Genomic DNA, 17,287 nt, shown 5'->3' with positions numbered 1-17,287 from the left:
ATGCCATAGTGCACTTTACTTTAAAAGATAACCATGATCTAGCTAAAACACAGAGTAGGTAGTTTTTACATGTTAGTTTCATTTTCTCTCTTAGAAGATTTCTGGATATATATGTATTTTTAATGAATGTAGCAAAAAAATTAAGAATTTATGATTTGAAATATCTGGAATCAATCCATTCTCAGGAAGAGGTTTTGTTTGTTTTTTTGTTTTTCTTTTTATTAACAATAACACAGACTAAGATCAGAGTTGGTCAGAGTTGCAGGCCATCAACTCTGTGTCATGGTGGAATCTCCTCTAAGAGAATGCCTTGCAAAAAATCATTTCCCTAACTATTTGGCCAAAGACCTGAAATCCCACCTTGAATATACTCGAATATAGGCTGCACTAGTATCCCATTAGTTTATGCAAGGCTGAGATCAAGATCACTTATACAGTATATGTAAGACAAGTATCATCAAAACCTAAAGTAGAATCCTGAACTACCTTTTTCATTTTAGCATGGAAAAAATGAATTCAACTTCCTGTCACTGACACTTCTTTATGGAGACTTATCTAGAAGGAATAGGAAAACACTACATCCAGCAAGACCCTGGAAGATCCCATTATCTGTAAACACCTATGTGCTGGCTACAAAATGCGGTTAGAGACTGATTCTCACAGTTACAGGGAGTATGTTGTTAAGATCAAAGGGCAAACATGTGCTGCTGGATTTGGAAATCAGAAAAGAAAACTCTTAAAATACAATAACCCTGAGGTAAACAGTTGTCAAGACAACAACAGAGTCTGAGAGGGGGAAAGACAGTCATCAAAGAAAGTATAAAACAAACAAAAAAAGTATGAAACCTAATAAATTTGCACTGGCCACTCAGTAAATTGATAAGGTTGGGAGTTTTACTAGGGAGGCTCCATTTGGGAGATTAGTAAAACAAAGGATATTTTGTTAACATATCTGACATCTGCTCAGATCACGATTTCACCCTTCCTGAGTTCAAGCCCCGTGTCAGGCTCTGTGCTGGCAGCTCGGAGCCTGGAGTCTGCTTAAGATTCTGTGTCTCCGTCTCTCTCTGCCCCTCCCCTGCTCTCTCTCTGTCTCTCTCTGTCTCTCTGTCTCTCTCAAAAATAAATAAAATTAAAAAAATTGATTTGATTTGCATTTAATTCACATGTATACTGCTTTTCTAAAATGTTTATTTATTTATTTTAGAGAGGGGGAGGGGCAGAGAGCGATGGGGAGAGAGAATCCCAAGTAGGCTCTGTGCTATCAGCACAGAGTCTGACACAGGGCTCAAACTCACGAATCAGGAGATCATGACCTGAGCCAAAATCAAGACTCAGATGCTTGACCAATTGAGCCACCCAGGCACCCCCATATATACTGCTTTTTAATTTTCTTTCATTTCAAAGGTTTGTTGATGTCCAACATCGCCATCAGTCACCATGTCCTTATATTGATTCAATCAAAATCACTCTCTTTCACCACTTTCTTTTTCATTGTAACTACTATCACTGTTGTTTTGTGCTTCTTCAAGCGTCAGTCTGGGATAGTTTATTTATTGGGCTCTCCACTTCTAGCCTTTGTATTTTCATAGTCCCCTGACACATAAATATCTTTTCTCTCTCATCTATCTCCTTAGAGGCAAAGGCCAGTGAACAAGCACATATAAGACACTTGGAAGTTGTGAGCACATACACAGATGGATGGATGGATGGATGGATGGATGGATGGATGGATGGATGAAGTGACTGACATCCTCGTTCCGGATCCATTTGAGCTAATAGAAAAGACCACTTCATAGCCATCACCAGGGACACAACAAGTATACTATTTAACCTCAAATTAACATAGTTTGGGTTTACTGAAAGAAGCCAGTCCTGGGTTTAAAAGGTTTATTAGAATCAACACCTGTGTAAGAAAGAGGGTGGAGGTAGAGTGGAGAATAAGAGCAAGAAGGTGGGCTGCAGACTGTGGAGAACAGGATGATGTAGAACAGCCTTATCGGCCTAATAAGGCCAACTGGGCAGGGAGCTTGGGATTGCCTTTCAGAATTTCTGCCATTGGTCTAAAATGTCTAGCCCTCTAAACCTGCCTGAGTCAGTCAGGGAATGCAGGCTTGCCTGGTGGAGTGTAACCTTAGGCCAAGTGGAGTTGTGACAGATTCTGTAGGAGCTGACAAATGGAAGTAGGTGGCTGACTTCATTCCACATGGTTGGGCAGCAAATCCTACCTTGAAGGCACAGTAGGAGGTTCAGTCCCATGGATTTCTTACTGGTCAACCCACTTTTATCTTGATTTCTAATTCAGAAAAATCTAACAGATGAGATGATCATTTGCACAGCAAGATGTACAGACTGCTAACCCCAAATGCTTGGTGGTTTACAAATGAGGAGGGGCATATTGGTCAACTAAAGCAACTCTAAGTGAGGGGAGACTAAGTGACTAGTCAAGGGCCTCCCATCTCTCCTAAATCTGTGGAGCCCTTTGCAGAACAGAGAATCTTGAGGCACTTGTTAGAATTCTACTGACTATAAATGTGAAATGCCCCTTCTTAGTCAATTTTCCTCTGACATAGCTCTTATCCATCAGTATGAATTCATGGTGTATGTCACCTATCACTCTTCTTTTGCAATGACTATCATCTGAATACTTAATGGCCAAGGTGATGCTGTATAATATTTAAAGTTATGGTTTCAAGTGGGAGCCAAGTGAATGCAAGTAGACAATACTTTTACTTTGAAAGTAAGGGCATGACTGAGTCCTCCAAGATTCACTATGACGATATTCATCTTTAAATAAAATTCAAGCAGTTCAATGATTAATTTAAGCAGTCTGCTAAAATTCTGAAAAACTATTATTAAAAGCATTTTTTCTATATCAGTTTCTATTTGGTTGGAATACTGAAAGTGTTCAGGCTAAAGGTAAAGGTCAAAGAAATTTAAGTAGCAAAATTACATAAAATGAAGAATATTAAAATAAGATAGTTGAATACATTTAATGAAAGTGTTAAAATAAGAAACGCTTACTAATATTGTTAGTTTTAAGTTGGATGCAAATTCAAAAACAAGAAATTCCAACTAGTTGTACCACATTCTGCCTTCTTTTTTAGAAGTTTTTTTTGTTTGTTTGTTTATTTTGAGAGAGAAAGAGAGAGCAGAGGAGGGGCAGAGAGAGATAGAGGGAGAGAGAGAATCCCAAGCAGGGTCTGGTGCTGTTAGCATGGAGCCCAAAGAGGGGCTTGAACTCAAGAACCCATGAGATCATGACCTGAGCTGAAACCAAGAGGTGGATGCTTAACCAATTGAGCTACCCCGGTGTTTCATATTCTGCCTTTCTTTTAACTTGAGGGAAGTAAATGAATTTTGATTTCTACCACCCTCTGTACGCATACAGCATAAGTATCAATATGACCTATCTAATGTGAAATGCTCAAAAATAGAGCAATAATTATAGAAAACTAATGGCCACATAAATTAAACCAGGTTGCAATGGGAAAGAAATACATAAGAGATCTCTAGGGCAGCAGGGATGCTGTATTTCTGGACCTGAGTGGTAGATACAAGAGTGTTTGTTAAGATATGTAAATTCATTTCACACAGTTTTATCTAAGTTGTTTCAAGAGCAAAAACCTTTCCAAACAATTAATCAAAAAAGCAACCTCAAATTGATACTGCTGTGGTAGTTGAAAATTATCACCATGGAAGTATCATGTGCACTAAGTACAAATTTAGAAGTGTTTGGGAGTTTCTTTGCAAATGTGGAAGTGATGCTGGCATTTACAAATTGGGAATGTTAACACAAACATCTCCCTACATTATCTCCAAATTAAGATTATAATCAGCAAAGACAGCAGGAAGTAACCTTTAGTAGTCACTAGAGAAAAACCCAATATGCCATTCCCCAAAGTATGTGAACAAAGCCCTTCTTACTAATAATAGATCAACAATACCAATATACTTGTTTGAAGGAATCTAAAATGCAGAATGGACAAACACAGAAGTCAGGATAGGTTTAAAAACAAATCTAAGGATTTAATACAATCACAAAAGGATAAACATAACTGAGCACCAAAAGGAATATTACAAAAGGCGGGGCTACCGTCCACAGTCCTGCCACCTCCCTCCACACACAGTTCCTACTGAAAGGACAAGTGCGCTGGCAGAAACTAGGCACCAGTGTCAGGGCCGTTCGGGCCTTGCAGAACTTCTGGTGAAGAAGACCAAATCTGCTTTTGCCTGAAAGCCTCAAATGTCTGAAATACAATTAGAACACCAAGAGGGATTTACAGAATGTCAAACTTAGTAAAATACTGGAAGTACTGAAAAGGGGAAACGGCTGTTCCTACTTCAGCTGGAATCTGCTGTGCCCAGAATCCATCCTCTTCTTGATAAAAACAGAATCCCCCTCCCAAGAGTCAACAGGCCACACAGCCATGCAGGTACACACACTTGCACCTAGGTCTGCCCACGGGACTAAGCTTGGGTCAGTGACACATTGGTAAAGGTGATGGGTGAATGTCCTAGATCATCTCCTTAAAAATTTTTGACCTACAGTCCCCGAATTCTATTCTATTAGCGTAGAGATAACAGCAGCAGACTTTGGAAGCTGTACATTAAAGGTGACAGAGCTAGCCCACAAGTCCCAGACTACCTTCCCACTTCATTCCATTGTGTGACATATGCGGGGAAAAACCCACAGACTAATTAGGCATATTATCTTAAAAACAACCTTTATTTATGTCTATATCTATGTACACATATATTTCTCCATACATACACACCTAGAATTGCATATATTTGCATAACCAAAGGTAATATATGAAAAGATACTACATTTTTAATATAACATGTGACCATGTATGTGGAATTAAAAGGCAGAAAAGCTATTAATGGTGTTTTCAACTTTTGCAATGTTTGAATTGTTATAATAAGCTCCGTTTTGTTATTTAAATGCCTGATTTTCTATGTATAAAGCAATCGAATATTATAACTGCAATCAAACATAATCCTGTTAAGGTATTTCCTTGATTAATCAATTCACATTTACAAATAGGTAAGGGACTGAGTAGCCAGACAGGGTCTGAGTATGGCAAGTTGAAGAGAACCCGACTAATAGGTCACTAGGCAGCAACTAACTGCGTGGGGATCCGACTTCTCAGAGCTCTGCGAAGACCAGCAATCAGGCAGATGCTCATAAACAGTAAGGGAGAGACAAAGTACAAGACATTGGAATTTCCTCTAAAATGAAAAGTCTCTAAGCAGGGCAGAGAACTATCACTGGCTCCAAAGAGAATGGGGTTAAACAGAAGGAAAAAGGAGGAAAAGACAGAAACCAAATTATCTATGGTTAACTTTTCTTTCTGCAACCTGTGTTAAAAGCACTATGATCTGGGGCACCTGGGTGGCTCAGGTGGTTAAGCTTCTAACTTCGGATCAGGTCATGATCTCACAGTTTGTGAGTCCCAGCCCTGCATTGGGCTCTGTGCTGATGGCTCAGAGCCTGGAGCCTATTTCAGATTGTGTGTCTCCCTCTTGCTCTCTGCCCCTCCCCCAGTCTCTCTCTCTCTCTCAAATATTAAAAAAAAAAACATTAAAAATAAAAAAGCACTATGATTTTCATAATCTGAGAAGACATGGTAAATATCATATTGGAAGTTCCTGGGCTTTTCAAGTTTCTGTGCAAATTTTAAGCACTAACATGTTGCTATATGTGAATGATGAACAAATCACAGTTACGAAATTTTTCTGTTGATAGTGTATTATAATACACCGGTACCCTATGTTTTGGTTAAATATAAATATGCTACTTTATAATTGAGATTGTGTTACAATCCTATGCGTTGTCTTAACAGATCTACCATGAAAATAACGTTCTTCATAGAATGAAGGTGCCATTACAAACAGCCTTCCACAGACCTAGGTCAAGGAATAAGGAACAGATGATTATGTCAGAACAAAGCACAGCCCCTTATGAATTCGACTCCCCCCGTACTGCCTATTCTATCTATACACACAACATCAAGAAAGGTGGACAAATACACAGTGTTATGTACAACCCAGCCCCCCAAAACATGACAGACAATGTTTCAGGGGAGTATTCCAACAGTCTTCAGTTACGATCTGTTAGCTGGTTATTGACATATTCTTGACATTTCCTATTGTCTGCATTTCAGCAGCCACAATGCTAAAATTCTGGATGGCTCATTGTTAATGGACAGCAGGTTTGAGCTAAGAACGTCCTAAATAACTGCTCTTCTTAATACATAAGGGGAGTTTTGAATAACTCAGAAGCTGCTTCTAGCTTCTGTAGAGGTCCTTGGCTCACTTTATACACTTATTTTAAGTATTAATTTAAATGCCCGTTTAAGTACATATTTACAGGCTTTTTTTTTTAATGTTTTATTTTTGAGAGAAAGAACACAGGTGTGCACCAAACAGGGGAGGGGAAGAGAAAGAAGGGGACAGGATCTGAAGCAGGCTCTGTGATAACAGCAGAGAGTCCCAGGTGGGGTTGGAACTCACAAACCATGAGATCATGACCTAAGCCAAAGTTCGAAGCTTAACTAACTGAGCTTATTTACAATAAGCCTGTAGGGGCTTATTATGGGGCCCTACAGGCTTATTGTAAATATTGAAATATCCCAAAAAGTCACATACAAAGCAGATATCAATATATACTACAGTTACTAAGGTCACATTGCCAACCTGAATGCATTAATGCTCTACGTGTTTGACTCTGGGTCTGATTCATTCCCTGCTAATCTCCTTTATGTGATGCAAGTTCCTGCCCCTTCAAAAACAGTAAGGTGTCTGGAAGAGGCAGACTAAGAGTACTTTTAAAAATACTAGCCAGAACCAAAGTTTCCAGGTGTGTACTACACAAATACCGAATTATGCACTGACTAAAACAATAATTAGAATCACCTTTCATTATTCCTCATTTTCTTTTTATTGTATTGAATGCTTTAAAAAACAACACAATTCCAATTTAAGTGATTGTCAATGTCAATGTGCTATTATTTTAATAAGAGTGAGCCTAACAAGGTTTATTATGTATCAAAAATGTTTTTGAATCCATAACAGGTTGATAAAATGCTACTGTATAGAGAAAAAGATATAATTAAGAGTTCTACATTCTCAGTTTTAACCAAAAGATCTGCACATTTTAAAATATATTTCTCCGCTAGTGAAATGTTCAGTATATTTGTAATTAAGACCATGGCTTTTACCTCTAAATTTAGAATGGAATAACTATCACATATCAATGAAGAAGGTAGAAAATTACAATTTGTCATTTAAACTTTATTAATGCATTAATTTATCTATATATGCAAAGTCCTTATTTTCCTTGTTTTAATGTCAGAAGACATAAAGAATCCAGTACCTTCAAACCAGCAACTTGCAAAAACACAAAAACAAAAACAAGAGTGTGATTCATTCTTTTTCAGAAACGATCAAGACGTTTGCCACACAGTATCTTACTCCTGATTACAAAAAACCACAAACTCATATGGAGTTAAATGACCAACTATATCAGGCAGGACCCAGGAGTCCGTGTGCCAGGAAATTCACAGAGCAGGCTTTAGTGGGAACTTCACTGCTAAAGATACTGAAGCTTCTAAACACCAGCCAATCTCAAATGTGTGGGACCACTTCTCCCAAAGTCATTAGGACTGCATTAACTATGTTTTTTGGATACAAAATTGCATTTCCTACAGCAAAAGGGGTGACATTAAAATATCTATCTCTGAAGATCAGTGAATTCTACAATCTAAAAGGGAGGTGCCTGTAAATAGGTAATGTAAGCACCTGACAATTAGATTTTCTGATTGTAATGTTAAGTGCCTGACATTAGGCTTGATTGCAGAGGCATCCACTTCAAATAAACAAATAAACATCTGAAATAAACAAATTGCCAGCTATACAACTAGAAGAGCCAGGGTACCCAGGCCAGAGATCTCTGGTTAACCTAGGTAACTGACCCTCTGAATACTTGCTTTTCCCTTCCCTCACTTTAATTTCTGCTCTTATATTTTAAAATCACTAATAAAGAGTGAACCCCTGAAACCCTAGGTACCCCACTCTCAACCCCAATAAAGGCAGAACACCAGGCTTGCACACTCTTTCTACTGGCGGCCTCACTTTGTGGCCCCGAGTGTGCCTTATACCCTTAAAAACATGTGAGCAATAAACTGTGTTTTTTCATACTTCCCTGCTGTTTGTAACTGAGGTGCATCTTGCAGTCATGATAAGAATCACCAAGGTCTCAGTCCAGCCACAAGATGTACTCTGAAAGGGGAAGTGTGTGTGGGGATGCAGCACAAATAGCAGAGGTGCAGGTGAATGCTCCCAGCATTTCTAGCCAATAGTCACTATTGATAATGTGAGATTGACCCAAAAGAAAATAGTACAGAATCTTTCCATCTCTGGCTATGACAGGCATTAACCCTTTAATTACTAAGTCTTGAGGGGGCCCAGGGTTCAAAAGGAGCATTGGAGGCAGGCCAGGCACCAGTGTGAGGACCTAGGACAGTGGCTGGTTACCAACCAACAGAGAAATATTTCAAAGATTTTAACCACTGGCAAAGATACGCACCACTGTGTGCCACGTAATCAGCAGCCCTGATTTTAGTTCAACCTCATGTACCAAACAATCCTGCACTATTCTTCCTGTATATTTCCAATCAACCTCTCATTCAGAACATAATATGTGGTTCAACTTGCCTCAAAATACCAAAATCTTCCTCTTCAAGTAATGGGTTATATGCCACATGACATACCAAAACTTGAAAAATAATTTTATTCAATTTTCTTAGTAAACCAACCATGTTGTAACAACAAAATTCTAGGATTTGAAAAGTTAAAGGTTGGGGGAGGGGCGCCTGGGTAACTCAGTGGGTTAAGTGTCTAACTCTTGATATGGACTCAGGTCATGATCTCAGGGTTCATGAGATCAAGCCCCTCATCAGGCTCTGCACTGACAGTGCAGAGCCTGTCTGGAATCATCTCTCTCCCTCTCTCTCTGCCCCTCTCCTGCTTGTTCTCCCTCTGTCTCAAAATAAAGAAACATTAAAAAAAATTTTTTTTAAAGAAAAGTTAAAGGAAAGCAAAGTTGTGTGATAATGGGATTTGATCTCAAATCTAGGTTATTTCCCTCCATAGCTGGGTAAGGGTTGAAAAGAGAAATAGTGCCTCAATTTCCTCTGCTATAAATTGGGAATTTATACTTTACAATGCAGATCACTTAAGCAGATTGGGTTAGATAATGTATTAGCAAATAAAGCAAACCTACTCTGAAAGTAAAGATGGGTAACGATTCTCACAGCAATACCATTTTCTAGTGTTAATATCACTTCTTTCCAAATATTTAAGTGTTCCCCTCTTAAACCTAATCTCTCTTGATGGCATTTTCCCTCATTCAGTCCTTTTAGGTCTAGTGCTTCATGAACTTTACTGTGCACATTAATCACCTGAGGATATTTTTAAAACACAGATGTTGTTTCCTAGATCCAGAATGAGATCACAAATTCTGCCTTTTACAGGAGCTCAGTGTCTGTCCAGATCAGCAACCTCAGCATCAAATGGGAACCTGTTAGACATACAAATGTGCATGCCCCACCCAAGACTTACTAAATCAGCCCCGGTCAGCAGATGGGCTCAGAATCTGTCCTAATAAGCCCCCTGGGTGAGTCATATCTAGGGTCAAGAATGCTCTAGAGCAAGGGTTCTCAACTTTGACTTCCCATTAGAATCAAATGGGGAGGTTTCTAAAATTTGCAATGTGCAGGCGGCCCTCCAGACAAACTATATCATAGTCTCTGGGTTGGACTGAGGCTACTATAGTTTTAAAAAACTTCCCAGTGTGCAGTTTCTACTGTCCAGTCATGAGAAGCACTGCTCTAGAAGGAAAAGAAAAAAATCACCACAATATCTATTTGATAACTAAGGAATTTAGATTTCTTTCATTTGGCTTAAATTTTAATTTTTAATAGCTCACGTTAGCTCCCTTATAAAATAAGTGAAGTTTTTCCTTTGTTCTAAAGTTATTCAAATTAAATTTGGGTATTAAAAACCCAGGGAAGATACCATTTTGAGCATAAGAGGTATGTGTTAAATGGGATTTAAAAAAAATGCATGGAGTACCTCAGAGTTCTGACATACCACATTCCCAACCATGAAGCCTCAGTTTGTATTTTCTCTTTAAAAAATTTTTTTTTAAATATTTATTTATTTTTAGAGAGAGAGAAAGAGAGAGAGCATGAGCAGGGGAAGGACAGAGAGAGAGAGAGAGAGAGAGAGAGAGAGAGAGAGAGAGAGAGAATCCCAAGCAGGCCCCACATTGTCAGCACAGAGTCTGGTGTGAGACTTGAACTCATGAAACGTGAGACCATTACCAGAGCCAAACCAAGAGTCAGACTCTTAAACGATCGAACCACCCAGGTGGCCCTGTGTTTGCTATTTTAACAAAGAGGACTACTAACTCAGGTTAACCTTCTGGTCACCTGAAACATACAGGTGAAATCAACTCTTGATTTTACAAAAGTAAACACCCTATGTTGGGGATTAATCACAGTAAAATAGTAAGATGTTTTTGGCATCCTTAGGATTTCCATGAAATTAATCTCCCAAAGCCATAACCTTCATTCTTTGCAAGGTCTGGGTAAAGTGCCAGTCAAACTTACAAAGCAACACAAAGCATCAAGACTTTATTCTCAATTATAAGCTCCTTCAGGATATAATGTTCCCTTCTCCTCAACTTGCTGTGCAGAAAAAAGGGATTACAACATTCTGGCATCTCCTAATCAATTTGTTCTCTGCATGAATTCCCAGATCAGATACATTTTCAAACGTAAAAATAAACATCAATGCTGAAACATAATATTAACGATGTGGAAATTCCCCAAAGCAATCCTTAACCCTATGATAAATGAACTGCCCTTGTCCATTCTTCCCCTCACTTCAGGGTGGATCCAATCATTCTCTTAATAGAAGAAAATTCCCATCTCTATAGTAGCCACTGGAATCATTCTGGAGATCTAAAATACTGATTTTAAAACTAATGCCAATTCTAGAACATTTACTCAGTTATTGCAACATGCCAGCACAGGGACTGTTCTAGGCAAGTACCTTACAACTATTTTCACATTAAATTCTCACAATCACCATCTGCTCCAATCATCATATCCTCAGAAATGCTTTATCTGTCTGATACATGGAGGTACCCCTTACTTTCCATCTCATTAAACTTATATAATTTCCTCATTAATCTATGATATATTTATCATATCAATTTTTGTTTATCAATTTTTGTTTCTTCCATTACAATAGAAGCTCCATGAGGCCAGGAACTTTGTTTTGACCTCAATTCTAGAAGAAGACCAGGTTTATTATTGCCACTTTGTAGATACTGAATGAATGAATGAATGAGAAAACTAGTCGAGAAATAAGAAGCCTTTTCATGAACAAAAGGGATAATTTTGGAAGCACAAGTTTTTGGTGGTAGGGAATGACTGGCTAACCTCATTACTGTTCAAAAGTCATGGATGTTGCATTTTTTCACTGGCTCAGAACCAAGCAATGGCTCCTCACTTCATTCAATGTAAAAATTCAAATCCTTAAAATAACCCCAAAGGTCCCATTGGGTCTGGGGCTGCTGTTACCTCTCCAACCCTTTCTCCTAAATTCCTCCCTTGGCTCTTTCTACTTAGGTTGCACAGGCCTCTTTGTAAGCATCCACCTGGATGACCCTGCATCAGCTATCCCCTTGGTCCGAAAGGATATTACCAGAATCTTTTGAACTGCACTCTCTCCTTCCCATCTTTCAGATCCCATCCTCTTAAGGGAAACACTCCTTATCACACTATACTTTACTGAGACCTAGTCACTCCCTCTCTGGTACTCCCCAAGACCTTACCCTGTTCTTGTACTTTTTGCTATAACCTCCAACAATAACCACATACCGGACTTACCCTTTATTATGTGTACTGTTTCTTGTCTCTTTTCCCCTGCTAGACTCTAAGCTCCACAGGGCAGGTATCATGTTGTGATCTCTGAAGTAACCCCTAGTGCTTAGAATGGTGTCTGGTACATGGTGGACATTCAATAAATACTTGTTGAATGAAAGAATGAATGCCTCAGTCATTATTCACAATGTCAAACTGCCAACAGATAATAATGTTAAAGTTGGGGCGCCTGGGTAGCTCAGTCGGTTAAGCGTCTGACTCTTGATTTTGGCTCAGGTCAGGATCTCATGGTTCGTGAATTCGAGCCCCACATCGGATTCCATGCTGACGGCACGGCGCCTGCTTGGGATTTTCTCTCTCCCTCTCTCTCTGCCTCTTCTCTGCTCACATGTGTGCACACACATGCACTCTCTCTCTCAAAATAAATAAACTTTAGGGGTGCCTAGGTAGCTCAGTCTGTTAAGCATCTGACTTCGGCTAGGTCATGATCTCACGGTTTGTGAGTTTGAGCACCACATCTGATTTGAGCACCACATCTGATTCTCTGCTGTCAGCACAGAGCCCACTTCGGATCCTCTGTCCCGTTCTCTCTCTCTACCTCTCCCCTACTTGCTGTTTCTCTCAAGATAAATAAACTTAAAAAAAAATAAATGTTTATCATTTAGCCAAAGAAGATGTAATTATAGACCTATTACAATTTCCAAAACTGTATCTTCTCCTCCTTCATTATTTTATATTGATTTATTGGTTAGGGGCCACGTGCAGACATTTTAGACATTCACTAATTTTACCAATAATAAGTTAAAACTTTCTCTTCAAGGTAGATTGTTTCTCAGGATGCATTTCACAAATCTTTACCTAGGTAAGGGAATTCCTGTTATTCCATATGGGGTATATTTCTTGATCCATTCCCAAAATCTAAAGAGTATAACTTATTTAAGATCTATAAATGCACTTAATATAATTATAAACTATACTCCTTGGTGCAAAAAAGGCAATAGAGAAACTAGTGTGTCTGTGTGTATCCCTCCTTCTCTCTCTCTCCCCTTCCCCCCCCACCATACACCCCAACATTGGTATTTCATATGCAAAAAGTAAAAATAAGAAAAATCAAGGAGAATAAGGTTGAATTAATTAGAACATAAGGAAGATAAGTTAACCTAGAATAGAGTTTGATCTGTAAAGCAGCATCCCTGACTCTCTCAAAAACCATTCTTTTTAGGTTCATTTATTTATTTTGAAAAAGAGAGAAAGCACCAGCATGGGAGGGACAGAGAGGAGAGGGAGAGAGAGAAACCCAAGCAGGCCCTGAGCTGTCAGCACAGAGCCTGATGCAGGGCTCTATCCCACCAACCATGAGATCATGACCTGAGCTAAAGTTAAGAGTTGGATGCTTAACGAACTGAACCACCCAGGTGCCCCCCTCAAAAGCCATTCTTAATATCATTTAAGCAATTTTATAAACAGATACAAAAATTCCTCATAAAACTATACACTTCTAAAACATAATGAATTTTGTTTCAATAAACACATTTCTTTTGTAGGAAAAGAAAATATTTTAATTTTTACAAAGTATATGGTTTCCTTTTTGAAATTTTATTGATGTGAAATGTAAAATTTCAAAAAACCACTTTAGCAGTTGTTTTAATACTGGATTTCAATTTAATACATTGATTTGAAGACTTTTGCAAACACTATCAATTTAAAATATCTGAAAGGGTTACAGGATATCTCTTAACTACCCATATATGATAAGCTTATTTTTTAAAGACTTTACTTTTAAGCAATCTCTACACCCAACATGGGGCTTGAACTCACAACGGCAAGATCAAGGGTTGCATGCTCTACTGCCTGAACCAGCCAGGTGCCCCATAAGCTTATTTTTAAGTAAAAATCATGTTCTGTTGTTTACTGATAGTAATTATAACACAGGCTTTTTCAGCGAAACTGTAAACATTAACCATGGACACTATTTATGAGTTTTTGACTCATCAATAAATTAATACATCAATAAAAATAACTAAAAATCCAAGTTCTTATTGAGTACACTTTAATTACTATCATTACTACATGTCAGACATGAAATCTTCATTAATGGGTATGTGTCTTTGTGAGAGAGAGAGAGAGAGAGAGATGCAAAACAACAGGAAAGAAATTACACCATTCCATTTCTTATTCCTTGTAAAGTCTACATATGACAGTGCATATAAAAAAGTATAACTATAATAAAGATTTCTGTATGATTCTATACAACCTAAGTAGTGTTAAAACAAGGTGACTAAATACATAATCATTGGAAACAGAAATTTGGTTTATCCATTTTCAAGAGACAGAGAAAGAGCATGAGCACGGGAGGGGTAGAGAGAGGGGGAGACACAGAATCCAAAGCAGGCTCCAGGCTCTGAGCTGTCAGCACAGAGCCGATGCAGGGCTCAAACTCACAGACCACGAGATCATTAGCCTGAGCCAAAGTTGGATGCTTAACCCACTGAGCCACCCAGGCACCACCAATTAACATTTGAGTGAGCTTGGACAAGTTATATCACACTATGGCCCTTAGATACCTCTTCTATAAAGCAGAGGTGAAAATCTTAAAAGCATCCACTTCCCAGGGCTGTTGTATGGATTTCATGATATCTAACCTATGATCTAGGACCTGACCTGTGTTAATAGCTGTTGACCTCATGCCTTCCTGTATGTGTCCAAGCTTTGATTTGCATAACATCACCTCTCCTAGCTCTCTTCTATCTCAGTTATGGATATCAAAGCATGCAAGACTCCCAATCTGCTCCTGCTACTCTTTCAGCTTCTCAGTTCTGCCTTGCCAGTATCGATCCAACCAAAAACACCAAAAATATCACCCCCAAAGACAAGGCTGTTTCAACTTCCATACCTAGTATTACACACTTGCAATACTCTTTGACCACATCACCATCCCTCCCATAGATATATACAACCTTCATCCCCAGATTTTTGGGGGAATTTGGGGAAAAGGCAACTAGGGTGTGCAGCCTCTGAACTGAAGGCTCATGAGTGTGGAAGGGAACATTATTAGTGGGAGCAGACACATTAGCATGAGTAATAGTGGATATAGCTCTATATCTATAGAGCTCTATAGCTCTATAGTGGATATAACATAGCTCTTAGGCCAGCTGAGCCAATCTGAATGTGACAAAGTCTAAAGAAACAAAATAAGAAGCCATGCAGGTTAGCCCACAAGGGGAACCACAGTATGAAATGGTCGTGCATGAGTAAAAGAAAGCAAAGCATGATGGGATGAGTGTTTTATTTTGTACTGAACCCATGCACTCCAATATGGACAAATTAGATGCTACCAAAAAAAAAAAAAAAAAAAAAAGGAATCAATTTAGGATGAACACTGGCAAGTCTAATTTGTCCTTTGAGATTTTACTCAGAAACCTGAGTAAATAGCCATCCCCAATTTCCCCAAGACATTATCAGTTGCTCCTATTGCAACACCTTTTGTATTCACCTCTTGGCACCAAAGAGTATATAAAAAACACTGTTTAAAGTTCACCTTTACTACAATGACCTCCATCTCAAAGGACCCCTTTCTAATTTATCTTTTCCTACCCAAAAGATGTGGCAGATCACACATAGATTACCCACAATAAATATAATAGATGAAAACAAATCAAAGAGTAATATTTTTTCCCAAGAGAAATTCTGAGGTGAGAGGGAAGCTCTCACCTTTCCTGGTGGAAGACCTCTTTTATCTCAATGAGATTCAAGATGGAAAGTCTACAGAAAGGCAAAGCCAGCTTTGGAGAGTTGACAGAAGACCTGATGTTAGGCACTATGGGAAACTAGATGAGGAGTGAACAATGAATGCATCAGTAAAAGGTTTGCTAATATTAAGGTTCCACAGAGTTCTCATGATTCTTGTTCATCTGGGTGCACAGGAAAGCCTTTTGGAGCCCAATTATGATTTTCAAAGTTTCTAAATTACTTCTAAAAGCTCTACTTTATCCCACACTTGCTGAGGGTTGGGATGGAGCTTAGAGGTAATGAAGGTAAGAAGGGTGGGGAAATCCAGGTAAGAGCAAACAAGTCTCAAGGCTGAAAGGAAGCACACAATAATGACAAGGAAAGAAAAAAAAAGATCATCAATTATAGCACTTCCTCCTTGTAGAGACTGTCTTCAGGTCTCCTTACCATCCTGTTAGTTGACCAGACGTCAACACACTGACACAGTGAAGTCTGTTCCAGCCCCTGTTAGAACCAATTATTCCCCTGTCCCAGAAACAATCTTGTCCACCCAGTATTTAGTGAAACTATTTCTCTCCTCACCCTGGTAATGAAGTCTGAGTCTTCATTAGCTTTAAGACATTCGTGGATAAATTATTCATGATTTTTATTGGTGAGTTCAAAGCTAGACCTTCCATAGCGCTCTGGGCAAAGTGTAAATTTGTGGACTGAAGTAAAGTTAAACTTTTATGAACAAGGTCAGCAATGTACAAAAAGACAGAATGTCTCCCAGGACAGAGGCACAGAGTTCAGTGCTTGACAGGAGCCTAAAGCAAAACCATTAAAATTTTGTTTTTAAATGTCAACACAAGACAGGCTGTTAGCATCAAAAGAGAAAAATGGGAGTCTGCATAGTGTAACTTAGATGATTTTACCCATCAACATATGCAAGAGACACAGAAGCTGGAGGTCAGCAGAACTCCATGAACTGTGTCCTGGCTACGGCCACACTTTGCACTGGATGCAACATTTCCAGTACCATTTCTCTCCCTTCTAATTCCTAACACAGAAGTCAGTCTTTGACTATGAATACACCAAAGAGTAATAACCCCACTACTAGTTAATAAATTATCACACTGAGCACATACACCAACACTAATCTTCAGCGTACAATTCCCTCCAATGCTACTTCTCATTATAAACATTTTTAACAAACTTGATTGCTCTACCCATTGGTGTCTTACAATTTGGAGAATCAAATCTGCTCAGGGTGTAATTTAAAAGTAGAATTTCCAGTCCCACATGGTAAGAAATCTAGAATCATGTTTCCACCAAGGAGTATTTGAATTTCCCTGAGTCTGTTAAAGCTACACGTAACAAAATCATATTGTTTGGAAACTCATTATGCTGATGTTTCTCATTTTCATTTAATACTTATTTAACATTTCCTTTGTGCCAGTTCCTGTCCAATTAACTCAATAGTCCTTAACTCAGGGCATTTCTTACTATTACAGATGGCATTCTGTAGATAGGTTCTGCTATTGTCTCCATTTTACAGATGAGAAAACAGAGAGGCTCAAAAGATTAAATAAGTTCACCACAGTTAACAGAGCAAGGAT

General features: G+C 38.6%; 1 protein-coding gene across 1 annotated transcript in view; it reads right to left on the bottom strand.

Moving 5' to 3' along the window:
* The window catches only part of CFAP47 (cilia and flagella associated protein 47), a 544,467-nt gene that overhangs the window by 372,654 nt on the left and 154,526 nt on the right, over positions 1-17,287 (bottom strand). The window lies entirely within an intron of this gene.

Source organism: Lynx rufus, unplaced genomic scaffold (genome assembly GCF_022079265.1).
Source record: "Lynx rufus isolate CCGP_SWC_20201006 ecotype Redwood Valley unplaced genomic scaffold, mLynRuf1.p SCAF_14, whole genome shotgun sequence".
Taxonomy (NCBI): Eukaryota; Metazoa; Chordata; class Mammalia; order Carnivora; family Felidae; genus Lynx; species Lynx rufus.
Note: the sequence above shows the minus strand (reverse complement) of the source record. Positions and strands in the feature narration are given on the sequence as shown.